Source organism: Talpa occidentalis, unplaced genomic scaffold (assembly GCF_014898055.3).
Source record: "Talpa occidentalis isolate TD23 unplaced genomic scaffold, MPIMG_talOcc4v2.1 talOcc4.18, whole genome shotgun sequence".
Taxonomy (NCBI): domain Eukaryota; kingdom Metazoa; phylum Chordata; class Mammalia; order Eulipotyphla; family Talpidae; genus Talpa; species Talpa occidentalis.
The window spans coordinates 1,088,243-1,108,376 of record NW_023601851.1 but is presented as its reverse complement, the minus strand read 5'-3'; the positions used below and the strand labels follow the sequence as shown (position 1 = coordinate 1,108,376).

The 20,134-nt window shown below is 41.4% G+C and overlaps 1 pseudogene; it reads right to left on the bottom strand.

The window, feature by feature from the left end:
- Positions 1–488: 488 nt before the first annotated feature.
- Positions 489–3,712, bottom strand: LOC119250762 (actin-like protein 8; annotated as a pseudogene).
- Positions 3,713–20,134: the final 16,422 nt, after the last annotated feature.

Below are 20,134 nucleotides of genomic sequence, written 5' to 3'. Positions count from 1 at the left end.
CAAGCAGTAAGTTCTACAGTATTATCGAATAAACATATAATTAATACAAGTGAATACTGGGACTTGTTAGGTGAGCTCAGAGGAGGTGGTGGAAAGGGTTCCAGGACCTTATTCACTCTGCTCAGTGGTAACCAAGTACTCTCCCCAAGGTACTGCCCACTCTGCCCACATCCATAAGAGAAGCCAGCACTGGTTCCAAACAAGACGTTTATTTGCAAATATAAGAAAAAACATTGGCCCAGGGTGGACCAGCACTGCCGCCCACTGGCTGCATTTGCTCCCTGGCAGGAAAGGACTAGACATCTCTACCCTCCCCATCCCCACCCCCAGCACTCCCTAGTCAAAACTAATTAGAATTGCAACCAGATGGCCCTGTTCCCTCTTGCCCCAGCTAAAACCTACTCCACCCAGAAGGCTGAGATTACCCAAACAGAAGTCAATGAAAAACAAGTGGCTTCAGACACAGATGTGGCAGATGAACCCTCCCATCCAGTAAGAGACCACCGAGTGTTTCCAGAGGTGACACCCTACGCTTGGATACTGCTTGTGAAACAAGATAAAACCCTGACCTCAGAATTTCAAAGCCAGCTAATGCCACCTCTGCCCAGACCCCCTTACTGCAATCAACCTGCGCATGTCTCTGTGATGGGAGTCAGCAGCAGATCATCACACACGCAGCTGCTCGTCATACTCCCCTTTGGTCATCCACTGAGACCTATAAGTGGACAGATGAGCCACAACAGATGCCCCTAGCCAGACGCTGAAGTTTCTGTTGGAACCTACCCACATGGTTGCCTTGGTGGAGGAGAAGTGATCAGTGATCAACTCCTCATATAGGTGCTTTATGAAGCCAATGCAGAGGGTGTTGCCCCCACAGGCCATCAAGTGGGAGACGAGTGTCGGCTGCATGGAGGCGTCACAGGTCTCGATGAAGTCACGCACCACCTGCGGAAGGCCCAGACCTAAGGAGCTGGTAGGCCCAGGAGCTGGTAGGTGTTGCTCTCATCCAAACCACTCGGCAAGTTCTGATGGAACTCCAGAGCCTCCTCAAAACTTTGTGGAACATAACACTTACTCGTCTGGATGGCGGCAACTGTATCCAACTGAAACAGGTCATGCTCATTGCATGCCTCCTTAAAGACGCTCTTGAAGAGATAGGCAGAGAGGTCCTGGGCCCCGAACTCCAGCGTCTTCCTGCTGGAGCATACAGGGCGGCCCAGATGGAAGGGCTGCACGCGGGTCAGGCCATGTCCAGAATCAACCACCACGCCTGTTAGAAGGCCCGATGCATAGAGAGACAGCTCCAGCTGGTCTGCCAGGAGTATGGAGGGGACATTCAGTAACTCAAACATAATCTACAAGAAGAGAGACGGCAGTCACTTGGGGTGTTTGCCCTAAACAAAGGCCCCCATCTATTTGTTTCCCCAAATACTGTGCTAAGCATTCAGCTCTCAAAACTGAGGTCAATATACACAGGCATCCACAAGGTGCTTGCAGGCTGCCCCCCCAGGGCACTGGCCCAAGGCTCCTGAGGCTCATGCTGTGAGAGTAATTGGGGGGAGGGCTCTTAAGGATTGGAAGGAGTTTTATTAGAAGTCAGCAAGAAGACTGACTCTTGGGCACTGGGCAACATATTTAGCAAATCAAAATACACAATGCCTAATTAGAACTGAATTTTAAGTAAGAAACAATGTTTTTGTGTAAGTATGTCCCCTGCAGTATCTGGGGCACAAAATATCACTTGTTGCTTAAATGAAATTCAAATCTATCCAAGTGTCCTTTCTTTTATTTGAAGACTGACAATGGTAGATTCTGATAGTTTTATATACTGTACAGTCTCTGTGGCAACCACTCAAATCTGCTCTTTTGGTGGGAAAGCAAGCAGATAACATGCAAATGAGTGGGTGTGGCTATGTTCCAAAACAAATGCCGGTCAGCATTTAAATAATGTTTGATTGGTATGAAACCCAAGTTCTTCCCTCAGTCTACCAGCCCTGTAGAGTCCCTGCTTCCCCCTTTTTTAAAAAAAAATTATTTATTTATTTAATACAAGAACCGGGGTACAGGCCAGATGTGCGGGAGGTGAGAGGATACACCAGAGACAGAGCAGGGAACAGAACAGGCAGACGGGCGAAATACACTGCTGAGGGGAGCAGCCGGCATGACAGGAGGGGTCTGCCGTGCCATGTGGAACCCTCACTGGCTGGCTGGGATTGAACCAACGCTGAAGAGGCTGGGGACAGCTTCACAGCTACACTCAACCACCTGTGCCACCAAGGGAGGCCCCCTTCTTTTTTTTTTTTTTTTTTTGAAGATGCATTTATTTATGCACTCAGGAGCTGTGACACAGGCCAGAGATGCAGGAGGTGAGAGGACTCACCAGAGACAGAGTGGGGAGCAGAACAGGCAGACTGACTGAAATACACTTCTGAGGGGAGCAGCACGTGAGAGAGGAGAGGCCTGCTGCACCATGTGGGTTGCTCTCTGGCCGGCGGGGATTGAACTCATGCTGCAGAGGCCACGGATTGCCTCACAGTGCGGTGCTCAACCACTTGCACCACCAGAGAGGCCCCCTGCTTCCCTCTTGCACACGCCCTAGTTCACTGGGCTCCAGCTTCCCCATTGAAATTACCTCTCAGAGAAGTCCTCCCTAGTCGGGCCTCCCCTGGTGGCACAGAGGTTGAGAACTGGGCTACAAAGCTGCCCGCAGCCTCTGCAGCGCCGGTTTGATCCCCGGCTGCTGGCGAGGGTCCCACATGGCATGACAGACCTCTCCTGCTGCGTCCGCTGCTCCCCTCAGGAGTGTATTTCATCACTCTGCCTGTTCTGTTCCCCACTCTGGATCTGGTGAATTCTCTCACCCTCCCATGCTTCTGACTGTACCCAGTGCTCGTATAAATAAATAAATCCTTAAAAAAAAAAAAAAAAGAAGTCCTCCCTAGTCACTGTCATCAAAGGGGTTGCTGTCAGTTCATTTCACCTTCATCAACATGTGAAATTGTTATTTTTTTGACTTACTTTTGGTCAAGTCAGAACATAAGCTGCTGGAGGGCCATACCATGACTTATGAGCACTTATGGAATCCATGAATAGATAGCTCATGTCCCTCCCACAGCACTTCCCACGGAGCATTTTAATGGTAGAGTCTCTACTCAAGAGCAGTCTGAGTCTCTCTTGCTTAGCACAGTTTCAGGTACACAGACACTCTGCAAACACTGACAGGACAAATTATTCAGATAACGGAATGATTTTCAGTTTTATTGGAACAAAGCCACATCCACTGAAGACCATACACATCTGAACAGAAGTCTCAGTGCAGCTGTTCCCACTCCACAGTGAGGCCAGCCCTGGGATCCCTTACCTCCATGGTCTTCTGTCAGTCTGCAGGCTCTCCCAAGGGGAACTCTGTGACTATTACAGGGGAGTCCTCATGCTCCCGTCTCATGCACTTCTTCACAACAACTGTCCAAATGTGCTCCACACTTTCCCAGTTGATGACACGGCCACGCTGTATGGGGTAGCTAAAGGTGTCAGGATGGCAAAAATCAATGCCTAGACTCACACGCCTCCGGGCAGAACTGGGACCAGGGTTCTCCCTGCAGGGTAGGTAGTTCACAATGCTTGGAAAGACCATCTGGGGCACATTTCATCCAGCCAAGCTGGCCTTCAGAAAGCCAGATCCGTGGTCAATGACAATGGTTCTTGAAGACATGGTGGAGGCAGCGGTGGGAGAGGCTCTACAAGGATGTTGGGCAAACTAGGGCCACCTACGGAAGGAAGAAAGGGTGGGGGGATCAATAAGCCCATTCTAGGTCACCTGGACTATATCCCACTATCCTCCCAGGCACTCCTCCCAAGCCTGTGCACCAGCTGTAACCCGCACATGGAATGTTCTTCCTATCCCAAGCTCACAATTGTTCTGTGAGGCCTTCCCAGTGGGTTTTGTCTGGGAAATCCTGCCAATTCCTCTTTCCCACCAAGATTCTCCAGGCTCCACACTTGGAGGCTTCTATCCCAGCACTTTCCACAGGTTTGGTAATAAGTTTGCCACACAGAGGTGCTTGGTGGTTGCTTGCTGTCTGACTCAAGGACACATGGAACAGGAATGGCTGGCCTCAGGGGCTACAGCCATAAAGTAACAGTGAAGAACTACAGGTGTAGTGATAGTGATGATAAGGATAATATGCAGCATTTCTGGGGTGCGTGCCCACTACTTAGCATTATTTGGCTGACCTGTGTAACATGGCCATTTATGTCGGTCAGCAGTGATCAAATAAGCAGCCAAGTCTTATGATTTGACGTGACAGTCACTTGTCTTCAACCCTGCTTTACAGAAAGCAGGTAACACTGCTTAACACCCGTTTTACAGATGGGAAAACTGAAACACACAGGGATTAAAGTCATCAACTAATAAAAGCAGAGCTGAAAGAAACTGAAACCAGATTCCAAAGGCCACAGTTAGTCTGAGTACAAGGTTAGGAATGAGAAGATGTAAGTTTAGCCTGTAAGATGAGTGGCTAACTATTTAAGGGAGGCTCTATGTGGGGCATCTAACATTGCGGTGCTCAGTTTCCTTACGTACAAAGTGGGGAGAGCAAAGTGGAGAGTAATAACTTCCATCATGCTGCAAAGGGGTAGGTGCAATAACTACCTGGCTTCCAGACTTACTGGAAAACAACAGCAGACAAAACAATGTGGTACTGGTCAAAGGAAAGCCACACAGATCCAGGCCAGAACGCTAAATCCAGAAACAGACTAACACAGAAAAAGTCAACTGATCTCTGGCAAGATGAGGAAAAAAGAACAAAATGTAAGAAGTACAGCAGGGCCTCCCCGGTGGCTCAATGGTTGAGAGCTGGGCTTCGAAGCTACCTGCAGACTCTGCAGCACTGGTTCGATCCCCGGCCAGCCAGCGAGGGTCCCAATTGGCGCGCAGACCTCCCCTGCCACCCATTGCTCCCCTCAGCAGTGTACTTCGTCAGTCTGCCTGTTCTGTTCCCTGCTCTGGCTCTGGTGAATTCTCTCACCCTCCCACGCTTCTGACTGTACCCAGAGCTTGTATAAATAAATAAATAAATACATCTTTAAAAAAAAAATACAGCAGTCTTTATCATAAATGACAAGGATCAACCAAGTCCCCATGAGCAAAAAAATTAACCTTTACGCATACCTTATAAAAAAGAAACACAACATGAATAATAGAGTTACATGTAAACTCTGAATCAAAAGTTTTAAAAAACACAGGACAAAAATTATGGTGATTTTAGCTAAGGTAAAATTTTCTTACACACAACATCTATGGTCTGATACATGAAAAAACAAATTGATAAATATTGCTCTTTATAGGAACAAAGAAAACTTTGCTCTTTTTTTTTTTTTTTTTTCAGGCCTCCCTGGTGGCGCAGGGTTCAACGACAGCGCTATCAAGATACTGAAAGCCACTGCAGCATGAGTTTGATCACTGGCCAGCCAGGGAGCTACCCCATGGTGCAGTAGACCTCTACTGACTTGCCCACTGCTCCCTTCAGCAGCATATTTCAGTGGATCTGCCTGTTCTGCTCCTGTTCACTCTCTGGTGAATGCTCTCACCCCACCCCGCCTCTGGCCTGTACTCCTGTTCTTGCATGCATGCATGCATAAATAAATCTTCAAAGAACTTTGCTCTTTTCAGAGAAAATACTAGAAATCATACATCTGATAAACAGCTCATAAAATCCAATAAGATACCACTGGCTGTTTGAAATCTCTCATTATACCACGTTGCTTTCACAAAAAACCGACATTACTACCTGTTTGTACTAGCCAAAATATGTCCAAAGAGGATTTTCAGCTTTACGACAAAAGGCAAAAAGCAAAATTAGTATTACTCAGCCTTTGCACTCACAGCTTTTCTAGAGGCCATCTGGGGCAGTAAGAGCGGTGTTTCCAGGCTAATTCCCCAGAACTACTGCATACAAGCTATGTAGCATATCCTGTCTGCCTGTAGTATGCATATGTCAGCGTGATGTTAGGTTTCACATGTGTTACTTAATCATTTATTCTGGGGATCTAAGAATACTCAAAAAACTTTCATTTAAATTACTGACACATGCGTCTTCATTTTCGCCATTTCAGATTAAGATAAGCTACATGGGAATGTTCTACTTTCAAATTGTGGGGGGATCCTACTTTTTTTAATTTTATTTATATATATTTTTACATCATTTTTTTCATTCTTGCACAATGTATGCTTTTTTAAAAAGATTTATTTATTTCACACAAGAACTGGGGAACAGAACAGATGCGCAGGAGGGTGAGGGGATTCACCAGAGACAGAGTGGGGAACAGAACAGGCAAATTGAAAACATACACTGCTGAGGGGAGCAGGGGGCACGACAGGAGAGGTCTGCCACGCCATGTGGGACCCTCGCTGGACGGCCAGGATCAAACCGGCGCTGCAGAGGCTGCGGACAGCTTCACAGCACAGTGCTCAATCGCCTGCACCACCAGGGGAGGCCTCAATGTATGCATTTTTATCTTGGTTATATTCCCCACATAATTCTCACCCCCTTCGTTTTAACCCTAAACCATCCTCCCCTCCATCAACCCCTCCACCCCCGTAGTGTGTCTCTGGTTTATAGTTGCTTGTTGATTTTGATTTTTACTTTATCATAATTAGTCTTTTTCCTGATCCCTTATTTAGGTTTTCTAGATTCCTGCCATGAGTGCGACCATCCGGTATTTTTCTTTTTCTTACTGGCTTGTTTCGCTGAGCATGATCCCTTCCAGCTCCATCCATGTTGCTGCAAATTGCCAGCAGTTTATCTTTCTTGATTGCTGAGTAATATTACATTGTGTACCTTATCTTCTTGATCCAGTCATTATTTCGGGGCGTTTGGGTTGTATCCATAGATTAACTATTATAAATAGTGCTATTATAAACATAGGGGTGCAGGCGCCCTTTTGAATTAATGTTCCTGTGTCATTTGGGTAAATACCTAGGAGAGGAATTGCTGGATCATATGGAAGCACCATCTTTAGCAGGTTGAGGAATCTCCACACAGCTTTCCATAGTGGTTGGACCAGCCTGTACTCCCACCAGCAATGTAGGAGAGTTCCTTTTTCTCCACATCCTCACCAACATTTGTTATTGCTAGTTTTTTCAGTATGTGCCATTCTCACTGGTGTAAGATGGTATCTCACTGTAGTTTTGATTTGCATTTCCCTGATTATAAGTGATGCTCAACACTCTTTCATATGCCTGTTGGCCATTTGCATTTCCTCTTTGGAGACATTTCTTGTTAGCTCTTCTGCCCATTTCTTGACCGGATTATTTATTTTTGTTGAGTCACATCAGCTCTTTGCAGATTTTTTTTTTTTAATAGAGGCATGTTATTTATTTATTTATTTATTTGTTTGTTTGTTTTGTTTATACATGCACTGGGTACAGTCAGAAGCGCGGGAGGGTGAGAGAATTCACCAGAGCCAGAGCGGGGAGCAGAGCAGGCAGAAGGACCGAAGGACACTGCTGAGGGGAGCAGCGGGCGGCAGGAGAGGTCTGCGCGCCATGTGGGACCCTCCTCCGGTGGCCAGGGAGCAGCCGGGGATTGAACCGGCGCCGCAGAGGCCACGGGCAGCTTCGCAACCCAGCGCTCAACCACTGCGCCACTGGGGAGGCCCTCTTAGCAGATTTTTGTGATCAGTCCTTTATCATTAGTTTCGTGTGCAAAAATTTTCTCCCAGTGAGTAGGGTATCTCTTTGTTTTGGTTATTGTCTCTTTTGCTGTGCAGAAGCTCTTTAATTTGATGTGGTCCCAGCTGTTTATCTTTGCCTTCACTATCACTGCTTTGGGTGATGTGTCTGTAAAGATGTGGCTGATGTCATGTCATGTAGTATTTCACCTATAATTCATTTTATATATTTTATGGTTTTGGGTCTTATGTCTTGTTCTTCAATCTATTTTAAGTTGGGTTTTGTGTATGGTGTGAGGTAGTAGTCAAGCTTCATTCTTTTGCATGTAGTGACCCAGTTTTCCCAGCACCATTTATTGAACAAACTTTCTTTGCTCCAATGTATATTCTTTGCTCCTTTGTCAAAGATAAGTTGACCGTAAATCTGTGGGTTTATTTCACAATTTGACCGTAAATCTGTGGGTTTTCTATTTGGTTCCATTGGTCCATGTGTCTGTTCTTGTTCCAATACCATGCAGTTTCTATTTTTTTGGCTTTGCAGTACTGCTTGAAATCTGGGAATGTGATGCCTCCATTCCCTTCTTCTTTTTTTTTTTTTTTTTTTTTTTTTTCAGGAGAGCTTTGGTTATTCAGGGCTTTTGGTGCTTCCATATGAATTTCATCAAAATTGTTCTATTTCTTTGAAGAATGTCACTGAAATTTTTATTGGAATAGCATTGAATCTGTAAATTGCTTTCGGTAGGATGGCCATTTTAATAATATTAATTATTCCAATCCATGAAGAGGGGATGTCTTTTCCTTTCTTTGTGTCTTCTCCTATTTCTTTTAACAGTTTGATAGTTTTCTTTTATAGGTCCTTCACCTCTGTTGTTAGGTTTATTTCCGAGTATTTGATTTTGTTTCTTTCAATAATAAAAGGGGTGGTTTTCTTGATTTCTTCTTCTACAGATTTATTATTTGTGTATAGGAAGGCTACTGATTTCTGTGTGTTGATTTTATATCCTGCTACTTTACTAAACAGACTGATGAGTTTAATTAGTTTTTCTGTGAAGTTTTTGAGGTTCTCTATGTATATTATCCTATCATCTACAAATAGTAATAGTTTGACTTCTTCCTTCCCTATTTGGATTCCTTGTATGTTTTTCCTCTTGTCTTACTGCTCTGGCTAGGACTTCCAGTATTATATTGAAAAGCAGTGGTGAGAGTGGACATCCTTGTCTTGTTCCAGATCTTAATGGAATTGCTTTCAGCTTTTCACCATTGAAAATGATACTGGCTGTTGGCTTGTCATAGATGGCCTTTATGATGTTGAGGTATGTTCCTTGTATTCCAAGAATTACAAGGGCGTTTATCATAAATGGGTGTTGGACTTTGTGAAAAGCTTTCTAAACATATATTGACATTATTTTGTTAATGTGTGCGATAACACTGGTTGAACTTTGGATGATGAACCATCCTTGTGTCCCTGGAATAAATCCTACTTCACCATGGTGAATTATCTCTTGGATACATTGTTGAATTCAGTTAGCTAAAATTTTATTGAGGATTTTTGCATCAGTGTTCATTAGAGACACTGGCCTGTAGTTTTTGTGTTGTCCTTGTTTGGTTTTGCTATTAGTGTAATGCTGGCTTCATAGAACGTGTTTGGTATTGTCCCTTCCTTCTCAATTTGTTGAAAGAGTTTGTGAAGGATAGGCATTAATGTGTGTCTGAATGTTTGGTAGAATTCATTTCTAAATCCATCTGGTCCTGGGCTTTTGTTTTTGGGGAGGGTTTTGATTACCATTTCAATTTCACTGCTTGTAATTCGTCTGTGGAGGTGTTCTAATTCTTCTTTATCTAGTTTTGGGTGATGCAGTGTTGTAGGAATTTGTCCATCTTCTAGATTGTTCAGTTTGTTTGCATATAACTGTTCATAGTAGTTTCTAATTATTCTTTTGATTTCTGCTGTGTCTTTGTGATTTAGCCTCTTTCATTTATGATCCTGTTTATTTGTGCTGTCTCGTTTTTCCTTTGTGAATCTGACTAGGGGTTTGTCTACTTTATTTTATTTTGGACGAACCAACTCCCTACTCCTGGTTTCATTGATCTTTTGGATTTTTTTTAAGTTTCTATTTCATTTATTTCTGCTTTGAGTTTTATTATTTCTTTTCTTCTACTAGGTTTTAGGGTTTTTTGGTAGTTCTTTTTCTAGTTCTCTGAGCTTTGAGAGATTGTTTCTTTGAGTTCCTGCTTGTTTCTTTATGTAAGCCTTTATTGCTATATATTTTCCTCTTATTACTGCTTTTGCTGTGTCCCATACATTTAGGAAATTGGTGTCCTCCTTGTCATTCAACTCAAAGTATTTTTTTTAATTTCTTCTTTGATCTCCTCATTAGTCCAGTGGTCTTCCAGTAGTGTGGCTTTCAATCTCCATGAGCTGGGAGAGTTCCTTCTTTTTATGTTTTATTTCTAGTTTGATGCCTTCATGGTCAGAGAACATGGTTGGCATTTTTTCTTTTTTCTTAAAGATTTGCCTATTTTTATACAAGAGCTGGGGTATAGGCCAGAGGTGCAGGAGTGTCAGAGGATTTGCTAGAGACAGAGAGGGAGCAGGGCAGTCAGGGGACAGAAATACACTGCTGAGGGGAGCAGTGGGTGCGACAGGTGAGGTGTGCCTTGCCATGTGGGTTTTTCACTGGCCGGCTGGGATCAAACAGGTGCTACAGAGGCGAACAGCTTCACAGCATAGCAGTCAACCTGCTGCACCACCTGGGAGACCCTTTTTGGTGTTTTTTCAAACTTGGTGTACATGTAGATGTTTGCCTTGTGTCCCAGTATGAGACTGATCCTGGAGAATGATCTGTGTGCACATGAAAAAAATGTGTACTCAGATTTTTTTGGCTTAGTGTTCTACAGATGTCTGTTAAGCCCATGAGCTCCTTATTTAGAGCTTTAGTCCTTATTTTTTGTCTCATTGATCTATCCATTGTTGATAGTGGTGTGTTAAAGTCTCCCACTACGTATGTGTTTTCTCTGATGTCTGTTTTCAGAGATGCCAATAGCTGTCTGATATATTTTGGTGCTCCTTCGTTTGGTGAGTATATGTTAATGAGTGTTATTTCTTCTTGAAGTATTGTCCCCTTGATCATAATGTAGTAACCATTGGGGTCTCTTTTTACCTTTTTGAGTTTGAAATCTGTTTTATCTGATATAAGTATAGCTGTTCCTGACTTATTTTTTGGTCCACTTGCTTGTAGGATTGTTTTCCATCATTTAACTTTGAGTCTACTTTTATCTTTTTTAGTTAAATTTGTTTCCTGGAGACAGCAAAAGGTTGGGTTTTGTTTCTTAATCCAGCCTGTGACTCTGTGTCTTTTTATTGAAGAGTTTAGTCCGTTTACATTTAGATTTAATATTGACATGTTAGTGTCTGTGTTTTTCCATTTTGTTTGTCTTTTCTCTCATTTATATTTTAATTATTTTTTTGGTCTTGTTTTGTTCTTATTCATCCCTCTGTTTGTTCTGGCTTTAGGACTCCTTGTAGTATTTTTTGGAGTGGGGGTTTAGTCATAATCAAATTCCAGATTTTCTGTTTGTCTGGGAAGGTCCTTATTCTTTCTTCATAGAGGAAGGAAAGCTTTGTGAGATAGATTATTCTTCATTGGCATTTGTTCTCTTAGAGTTTATTGACTATGTCCCTCCACTCTCTCCTTGCCCATAGTGTTTCTTCAGAGAAATCTGATGTCAGCCTGATTGGTTTTCCTTTGTATGTTATCAGTTTCTTCCCTCTTCTCAGCTTCATTATTTTTTCCTTGTCTTGGATTCTTGGGAGCTTTACTATTATGTGTTTTGCTGCATTTTTCCTTTCATCAGGAAGTTTGGTGTTCTTCTTGCTTCTTGTATGTCTATGTTCAGCTCCTTCTTCATGTTTGGACAGTTCTCTTCAATTATTTCCTTGAATATTTTCTCTGTTCCTAGGTCTCTCTCCTCTCTTTCTGGGATTCCTATAATTCTTTATTTCCTTTCCTCTTTGAATCGATAGTTCCTGAAGTCTTTCTTCATTTTTTCCCTTCATATTTCTCTTTCCTTTTCTGTTTTGGTTCTTTTTATTTCTGTGTTTTCAAGAGTACTTATTCATTCTTCCATTTCCTCTAGTCTGTTTTCACTGTCTTACCCAGAGTTCTTTAGCTCCCCCACTGATCCTTTAATCTCCTGTATTTCTTTCACTTCTCTCTTTAGGGACTCAATTTCATTCTTCTGATCATTGATTATTTTTCCCTTATTATTTTCCCCATATTTTTTCCCTTTTTGTTTTCCTTTATAGCTTCTTTTAGTTTTATTTATTTATTTATTTATTTATTTTAAAGATTTAGTTATTTGTATACAAGAACCAGGGTATAGGCCAGATGTGCAGGAGCATGAGAGGATTCACTGGAGGCAGAGCAGGGAGCAGAACAGGCAGAATGACGAAATACACTGCTGATGGGAGCAGCGGGTGAGACAGGAGAGGTCTGCTTCTCCATATGGGATTCTTACTGGCCGGCCGGGATCAAACCCATGCTGCAGAGGCTGTGGACAGCTTTACAGGGCGGCACTCAACTACCTGCACCACCTGGGAGGCCCCCTTTTAGTTTGTTTGTGTTTTTTTTTTTAAGATTTATTTTTTTTCTAGAGGCATGTTTTTATTTATTTGTTTGTTTATTTGTTTTGTTTATACATGCACTGGGTACAGTCAGAAGTGCAGGAGGGGGAGAGAATTCACCAGAGCCAGAGTGGGGAGCAGAGCAGGCAGAAGGACCTAAGTACACTGCTGAGGGGAGTAGCGGGCGGCAGGAGAGGTCTGCGCGCCATGAGGGACCCTCCTCCGGTGGCAGGGGAGCAGCTGGGGATCGAACCGGTGCTGCAGAGGCCGCGGGCAGCTTCGCAACCCATTGCTCAACTGCTGCGCCACCGCGGAGGCCCCCCTTTTAGTTTTAAATCATGGCAATTTTAAATTCTCTATCTGGAATGCTCAGAAGTTCTTCCAAGTCACTGTTGTTGCATTCTGCTGGGTCATTTCATTTTTGTGGTGTGTCTTTTCCTTGAGGACTTGTTGGGTTGCTTATAAATTTTCTTCTCCCTGCTGCTGATTTTCTAATTTGTCCTGTGCATTGGGACACCATGTCACTGGTATTGGCTGGCATCTTTTTGGTGTGCTCTTTCTGGGATGTCGGAAACTGGTGGTCATATCGAGTCAAATACAGTTATGCCAGAAGTCCAGTAGGGCAGTGGTACTATGAATGTGTTAATGGTCGCTGTCACAGAGAATATCCTTCTTCTGTATTTGTTTAATTCCAGAGGTGGGTCCTGTGGTCCCATAGACTGCCCTAGTGGTGGCTGGATCGCCCACTGGGCTCCAACTGACTGCCAGAGGGGACCCGGCTTGTGGGAGCTTTTCAGTTCACCTCTGGTTGTGCGGGCAGCCCTTTACCAGTTCCATGCAGTCTAGGTGGGTTCTGGATGCAAAGATACCTCTTCTAAAATGGCCAGAATCCTACTTTTTAATGGGCAAAGTATGCAAAGACTTCATGAAAGAAGATACCTGGATGGGAAATGAAGATGTGAAAAAGACCCCAACACCATTACTCATCAGGAAACTGAAACTTAACACCACATCCTTGAGAGAGAGAAAGAGAGTTGTACACACCCATTAGAATGGCCTGACTATACCAAGTACTGACAAGGATGAAGAGAAGTGGGACCCTCAATGCTAGTCCAGACATAAAATGGTACAGCCAATTTGAAACACAACTGGAAGCTTCTGGTTAAATATACACCTCCCATAAAACATACTTTTCTACTTCTAAGTACTTACGGAAGGAAAATGAAAACTCATGCTTACACAAACACATGTATGCACATGTTATATTACATCATAATGATCAAAAACCAAAAACAACCTAAACGTCCTTCAACTGGGGAGTGGAAAAATATCCATCCCACAGAATAATGTCAGCAATAAAAAGGATCAAGCAATACACACTAGAAGATGAATAACTCTCCTCAGCATTAAGCTAAGTCAAAGAGGTCAGACTTAAAAAAAGGCTATGTACCATACAATTCCATTCAGAGAACATTCTGGAAAAGGGGAAACTGTAAGGGCAGAAAATCACTGTTTTCCAGCAGTAGGATGTGAAGAGGGGGCTGACCATGAGAGGTCATGGCAGAATTGAGAGAAGGTACTTAACAGGCCTGTGCCACTCTTGACTGGAGAGGTGGTATGCCTCCTGTATGTCTTTATCAAAACACTTGTGACCACACAATAATTTAAGGGAGAAATCCAATGACTGACAATACCTGAGTAATTTATAAAATCGCCTGCACAGAGACCACTGGTACGGTGTCCAGAGTGCATGTGAATGCTTCCTGTAAGAGAGGTGAGGAGAGAGTTGTACAGCCAATGATCACTATTCCAAGACTATCACTCCAACATGCTCTGCACTCTTCGGCTTCTGTGGCACCTACCATCACCATTCCGCATGGCAGCCCCTGCCGGCCTGGCCAACATCCCCTGCCATCACCAACCTCACAGCCTAATTAGCCCATAAGGGAGGAAGAGAAAAGGAGGAGTGAGGACATTGCCAAAGTTAAAAAACATTTATATGTCCCTTGCATAACTTCAAGAGAAAGCAATGAAAGACATAATACAAAGGGGTAAAGGTGAAAGTCCAATAGATTAGCTAAAAAGGAATACTAAGAAGTAATGAATTAATCTAAAACATGGCAGGAAAGATGGAACAGAGAAAGAAAATAATCAGATGGTGGTGGGATGATGGCCTACAAACAAGGTAGGCCTATATCCAACCATATGTTAATATATTTATATTAACATAAATTGTACCAAGACAAAAAAATTTAAAGAGATTATTTGACTGGAACATCAACAAAGAAATCTAACTAACTCCACACTATCTACAAGAACCCCACTTTAAATAAGATTATAAAGGTAACAAAGTGCCAGGACTTCCTCCCGTCTGGAAGCTGGTGGTGTAGCTGGGAGAGGGTGTTGGGACAGAAAATTCCAGATTTAGGGGAGCAGCATTGTGATAGATTTCAATATCTTTTTTGGTGATTTTTCCTATTTTTCTTGTTTGAACAATGTTTAAAGAGTAACTCTAGAATGTTGTTCTCGAAAACATCCATAGATTTATTCTTGGTGTTTATTGACATTGAGGTAACACTGTTCACAATGTTTGTTTTGAAGTATGGCTCCACCCTTGCAGGTGCTGTTACCACACCAGACCCACTGCCACATGCCTCCTGCCTCCTCCCCATCGTGTCCTCATCCCTCCCCCTCTGGGTGCCTGTTTTGTGGTCAGCTTCCTAAGGCCAGTTCTTGCTTTGGTTGTCTCTTACCTTTGGATAGTTTCACTGTTTGGAATTTGTCTCCCCTGTGCCACAAAAGATAAACACAGACTGAAAGTAAAAGCTTGGAAAACAATCCTACAAGTACATGGACCAAAAAAGAAGGCAGGAACAGCTATACTTATATCAGATGAATTAGACTTCAAATTAAAAATAGTAAAAGAGGCAGATGAACACTATGGTATGATCAAGGGAACACTGTATCAGGAAGATATAACACTCATCAATATATACTTACCAAATGAAGCTCTGAAAACAGACATTCAAGAAAATACATATATAATGGGAGACTTATGGACAGATCAACAAGACCAAAAATAAACAAAGACACTAAAGCTCTAAATAAAGACACAGAACTCATGAACTTAACAGACATCTATAGGACACTGCACCCATAAAATACGAGTACACATTTTTCTCAAGTGAGCATGGATCATTCTCCAGAATCAATCACATACTGGGCCACAAGAGAAACATCGACAGATAAATGAAGATCAAAATCATTCCAACTATCTTCTCCGATCATAAAGACATCAAACTAGAAATAAATCATGAAAAGAAAACAAGGAACCCTCCCACTTCATAGAGATAGAAATCCACACAACTGAAAGACCGCTGGACTAATGAGGAGATGAAAGAAGAAATTAAAAATATATTTTTAGTTGAATAACAAGGAGGACACCACTTTCCAGAATGAATGGGATGCAGCAAAAGCAGTAGGAAGAGGAAAATACATAGCAATACAGGTTCACATCAAGAAACAAGAAAGAACTCAAGGACACAACCTAATCTCACATCTCAAAGAACTAGAAAAAGAACAACAAAGAACCCTAAAGCCAGTAGAAGAAAGGAAATAATAAAAATCAAAGCAGGAATAAACAAATTGAAAATTAAAAAAAAATCCAAAAGATCAATGAAACCAAAATTTTATTCTTCGAAAATATAAACAAAACAGACAAACCTCTAGCCAGGCTCACAAAGAAAAAATGGGAGAAAACACATATAAATAGGATTATAAATGAAAAAGGAGAAATCACTACAGACTCAGGAGAAATCAAAAGAATAATCAGAGATTACTTACATGCAAAACAAATTCAATAACCCAGAAAAGATGGACAAATTCCTAGAATGATATAGTCATCCAAAACTGGGCAAAGAAGAAATGGAACAAATAAACAGAGCAATTACAAACAGCGAAGTTGAGGCATTAATCAAAGCACTCCCTCAAAACAAAAGCCCAGGTCCAGATGGCCTCACAAATGAATTCTACCAAACGTTCAGCAGTGATTTAGTGCCTATCCTACACAAATTCTTTCTAAAAATTGAAAAATAAAGAATACTACCAATACGTTCTACGAAGCCGACATTACACTAATACTGAAACCAAACAAAGACAGCACAAAAAAAGAAAATTACAGGCAATCTCCCTAATGAAAACTGATGCAAAAATCCTCAACAAAATCCTTGCCAAGAGAATTCAACAGTGCATAAAAAGGGATAGTACACCACGATCAAGTGGGATTCATCCCATGGGCACAAGGATGTTTCAACATACGAAAATTAGTAAATTTAATCCAACACATTAACAAAACGAAAAATAAAACCATATGATCACATCAATAGATGCTGAGAAAGCACTCAACAAAGTCCACCCTCCATTTATGATGAAGGCCCTTGAAATTCTCAGACTAGAAGGAACATACACTTAACATGATAAAAGCCATATATGACAAACCGCTGCCAATATTCTTCTCAATGGCGAAAAGCTAAAAGCCTTTCCTTTAAGATCAGGAGTAAGACAAGAATGTCCTTTCTCACCACTGGTCTTCAACATAATACTGGATGTCCTAGCCAGGGTAATAAGACAAGAGAAAGGCATACAAGGAATCCAGATAGGGAAAGAAGAGGTAAAACAATCACTATTTGCAGACGATATGATAATATACATAGAGAATCCTAAAAACTCCACAGAAAAACTATTCCACATAATCAACCAGTTCAGTACAGTAGCAGGATACAAAATCAACACAGAAAAATCAGTAGCCTTCCTATACACAATCAATCTGAAGAAGAAGAAATCAAGAAAACCATCCCTTTTATAATTGAAACAAAAAAAATTAAATACATGGGAATAAACCTAACAAAAGAGGTGAAAGACATAGGTTTTGCACAGAGAAAATTATAAATTTGGAAGAATTAACATTATTAAAATGGCCATTCTACCAAAAGCAATATACAGATTCAATGCTATTCCAGTAAAAATCATAATGACATTCTTGAAAAAAATAGAACAAATACTGATGAAATCCATATGGAACCACAAACATCCATGAGTAGCCAAAGCCCTGCTGATGAAAACAAAGAAGAAAGGAGGTATCACACTTCCAAACTTCAAGATATACTACAAAGCCATAATATTTATTTATTTATTTATTTATTGGTTTTTAATTGTATCTTTTTTTTTTAATTTTTTCATTTAAATTTTATATTTATATTCCCCATACAATTGCAACCCCCTTCTTTTGACCCCAATCCCTCCACTCCCCGGCCCCCAACCCCCATAGAGTGTCTCTGGTTCATAGTTTTTTGTTGATTTTGATTTTCACTTTCTTATAGTTATTCCTTTTCCTGGTCCCTTATTTAAGTTTTCTAGATTCCTGCTATGAGTGAGACCATCCGGTATTTTTCTTTTTCTTTCTGGCTTATATCGCTGAGCATGATCCCTCTCAGTGCCATCCATGTTGCTGCAAATGGCATGTGTTTATCTTTTTTGAATGCTGAGTAATATTCCATGGTGTATATGGACCACATCTTCTTGATCCAGTCATCTATTCTTGGGCATTTGGGTTGATTCCAAAGCTTAGCTATTGTAAACAGTGCTGCTATAAACATAGGGGTGCAGATGCTCTTTGGAATTGATGTTTCTGTGTCCTTTGGGTAAATACCTAGGAGTGGAATTGCTGGATCCTATGGAAGCTCTATGTTTAGTAGGTCCAGAAATCTCCACACAGCTCTCCATAGTGGTTGGACTAGTTTGCACTCCCACCAACAGTGCAGAAGAGTTCCTTTTTCTCCACACCCTCGCCAACATTTGCTGTTGCTAGTTTTTTTAATATGTGCCATTCTCACTGGTGTAAGATGGAATCTCATGGTAGTTTTGATTTGCATTTCCCTGCTTACAAGCGATGTTGAACATTTTTTCATATGCTTGATGGCCATTTGCATTTCCTCTTCAGAGAAGTTTCTTTTTAGCTCTTCTGCCCATTTTTTGACTGGATTATTTTCTTTGTTTTTGTTGAGTCTCATCAGCTCTTTGCAGATTTTTGTGATGAGTCCTTTGTCATCAGTGTTGTGTGCAGAAATGTTCTCCCAGTCAGTGGGGTTTCTCTTTGTTTCGGTTATTGTCTCTTGCTGTGCTCTTGCTCTTTAATTTGATATAGTCCCAGCTGTTTATCTTTGTCTTCACTATCACTGCTTTGGGTGATGTGTCTGTAAAGATGTCTTTGATGTGCAAATCCCGTAGTGTTTCGCCTATATTTCCTTCTATGTATTTTATGGTTTCAGGTCTTATGTCTAGTTCTTTAATCCATTTTGAGTTGATTTTTGTGTATGGTGTGAGGTAGTGGTCAAGCTTCATTCTTTTGCATGTAGCGACCCAGTTTTCCCAGCACCATTTATTGAACAAACTTTCTTTGCTCCAGTGCATATTCTTTGCTCCTTTGTCAAAGATTAGTTGACCATAAATCTGTGGGTTTATTTCTGGATTTTCTATTCAATTCCATTGGTCTGTGTGTCTATTCTTGTTCCAATACCATGCAGTTTTGATGGTTATGGCTTTGTAGCACAGTTTGAAGTCTGGGAGTGTGATGTCTCCATTCCCTTCTTTTTTCAGGAGAGCTTTGGCTATTGAGGGATTTTGGTGATTCCATATGAATTTCATCAATATTTGTTTTATTTCTTTGAAGAATGTCATTGAAATTTTTGTTGGGACAGCACTGAATCTGTATATTGCTTTTGGTAGGATGTCTTCTGTCCATTTGTAGACTGGATTGTTTGTTTTTGTTGAGTCATGTATGTTCTTTGTATATCTTTGTATAAGTCCCTTATCGGTTGGATGGAGTGCAAAGATTTCTCCCAATCAGTGGGGTGTCTCTCTGTTTTGGTTAATGTCTCTTTGGCTGTACAGAAGCTTTTCAGTTTGATGTAATCCCAGGTGTTTATCTTTGCCTTCAGTATCACTGCTTTGGGTGATGAGTCTTTACAGATGTTATTGCAATGCATGTCTTGTAGTTCTTACCTATATTTTATTGTATATATTTAATGGTTTCATGTCTTATGTCTAGTTCTTTTATGCATTTTGGGTTGATTTTTGTGCATGGTGAGAGGCAGTGGTCTAGTTTCATTTTCTTGCATGTAGAGGTACAGTTTTCCCCACACCATTTATTGAACAAACTGTCCATGTTCCATTGCATATTCTTAGCTCCTTTGTCAAAGATTAGTTGTTCATGTAAGTGTGGCTTTATTTCTGGGTTCTCTATTCAGTTCCAATGGTCTGTGTGTCTGTTTTTGTTCCAAAACTAAGCTCTTTTAAATATTATGGCTTTCATAATTATCAAAATTGCATGGTATTGGAACAAGAACAGACACACAAACCAATGAAATCAAATAGAAAATCCAGAAATAAACCCACAGACTTATGGTCGACTAATCTTTGACAAAGGAGCAAAGAATATGCATTGGAGCAAAGAAATTTGTTCAATAAATGGTGCTGGGAAAACTGGGTCTCTACATGCAAAAGAATGACGCTTGACTACTACCTCACACTATGCACCAAAAACAACTCAAAATGGATTAAAGAACTAGAAGAGCTAAAAAGAAACTTCTCTGAAGAAGAAATGCAAATTGCCAACAGGCATATGAAAAAATGTTCAACATCAGGGTAATGCAAATCAAAACTACAATGACATCTTACACCCGTGAGAATAGCACATATTAAAAAAAACTAGCAACAACAAATGTTGGCGAGGATGTGGAGAAAAAGGAACCCTCCTGCACTGTTGGTGGGAGTGCAAACTGG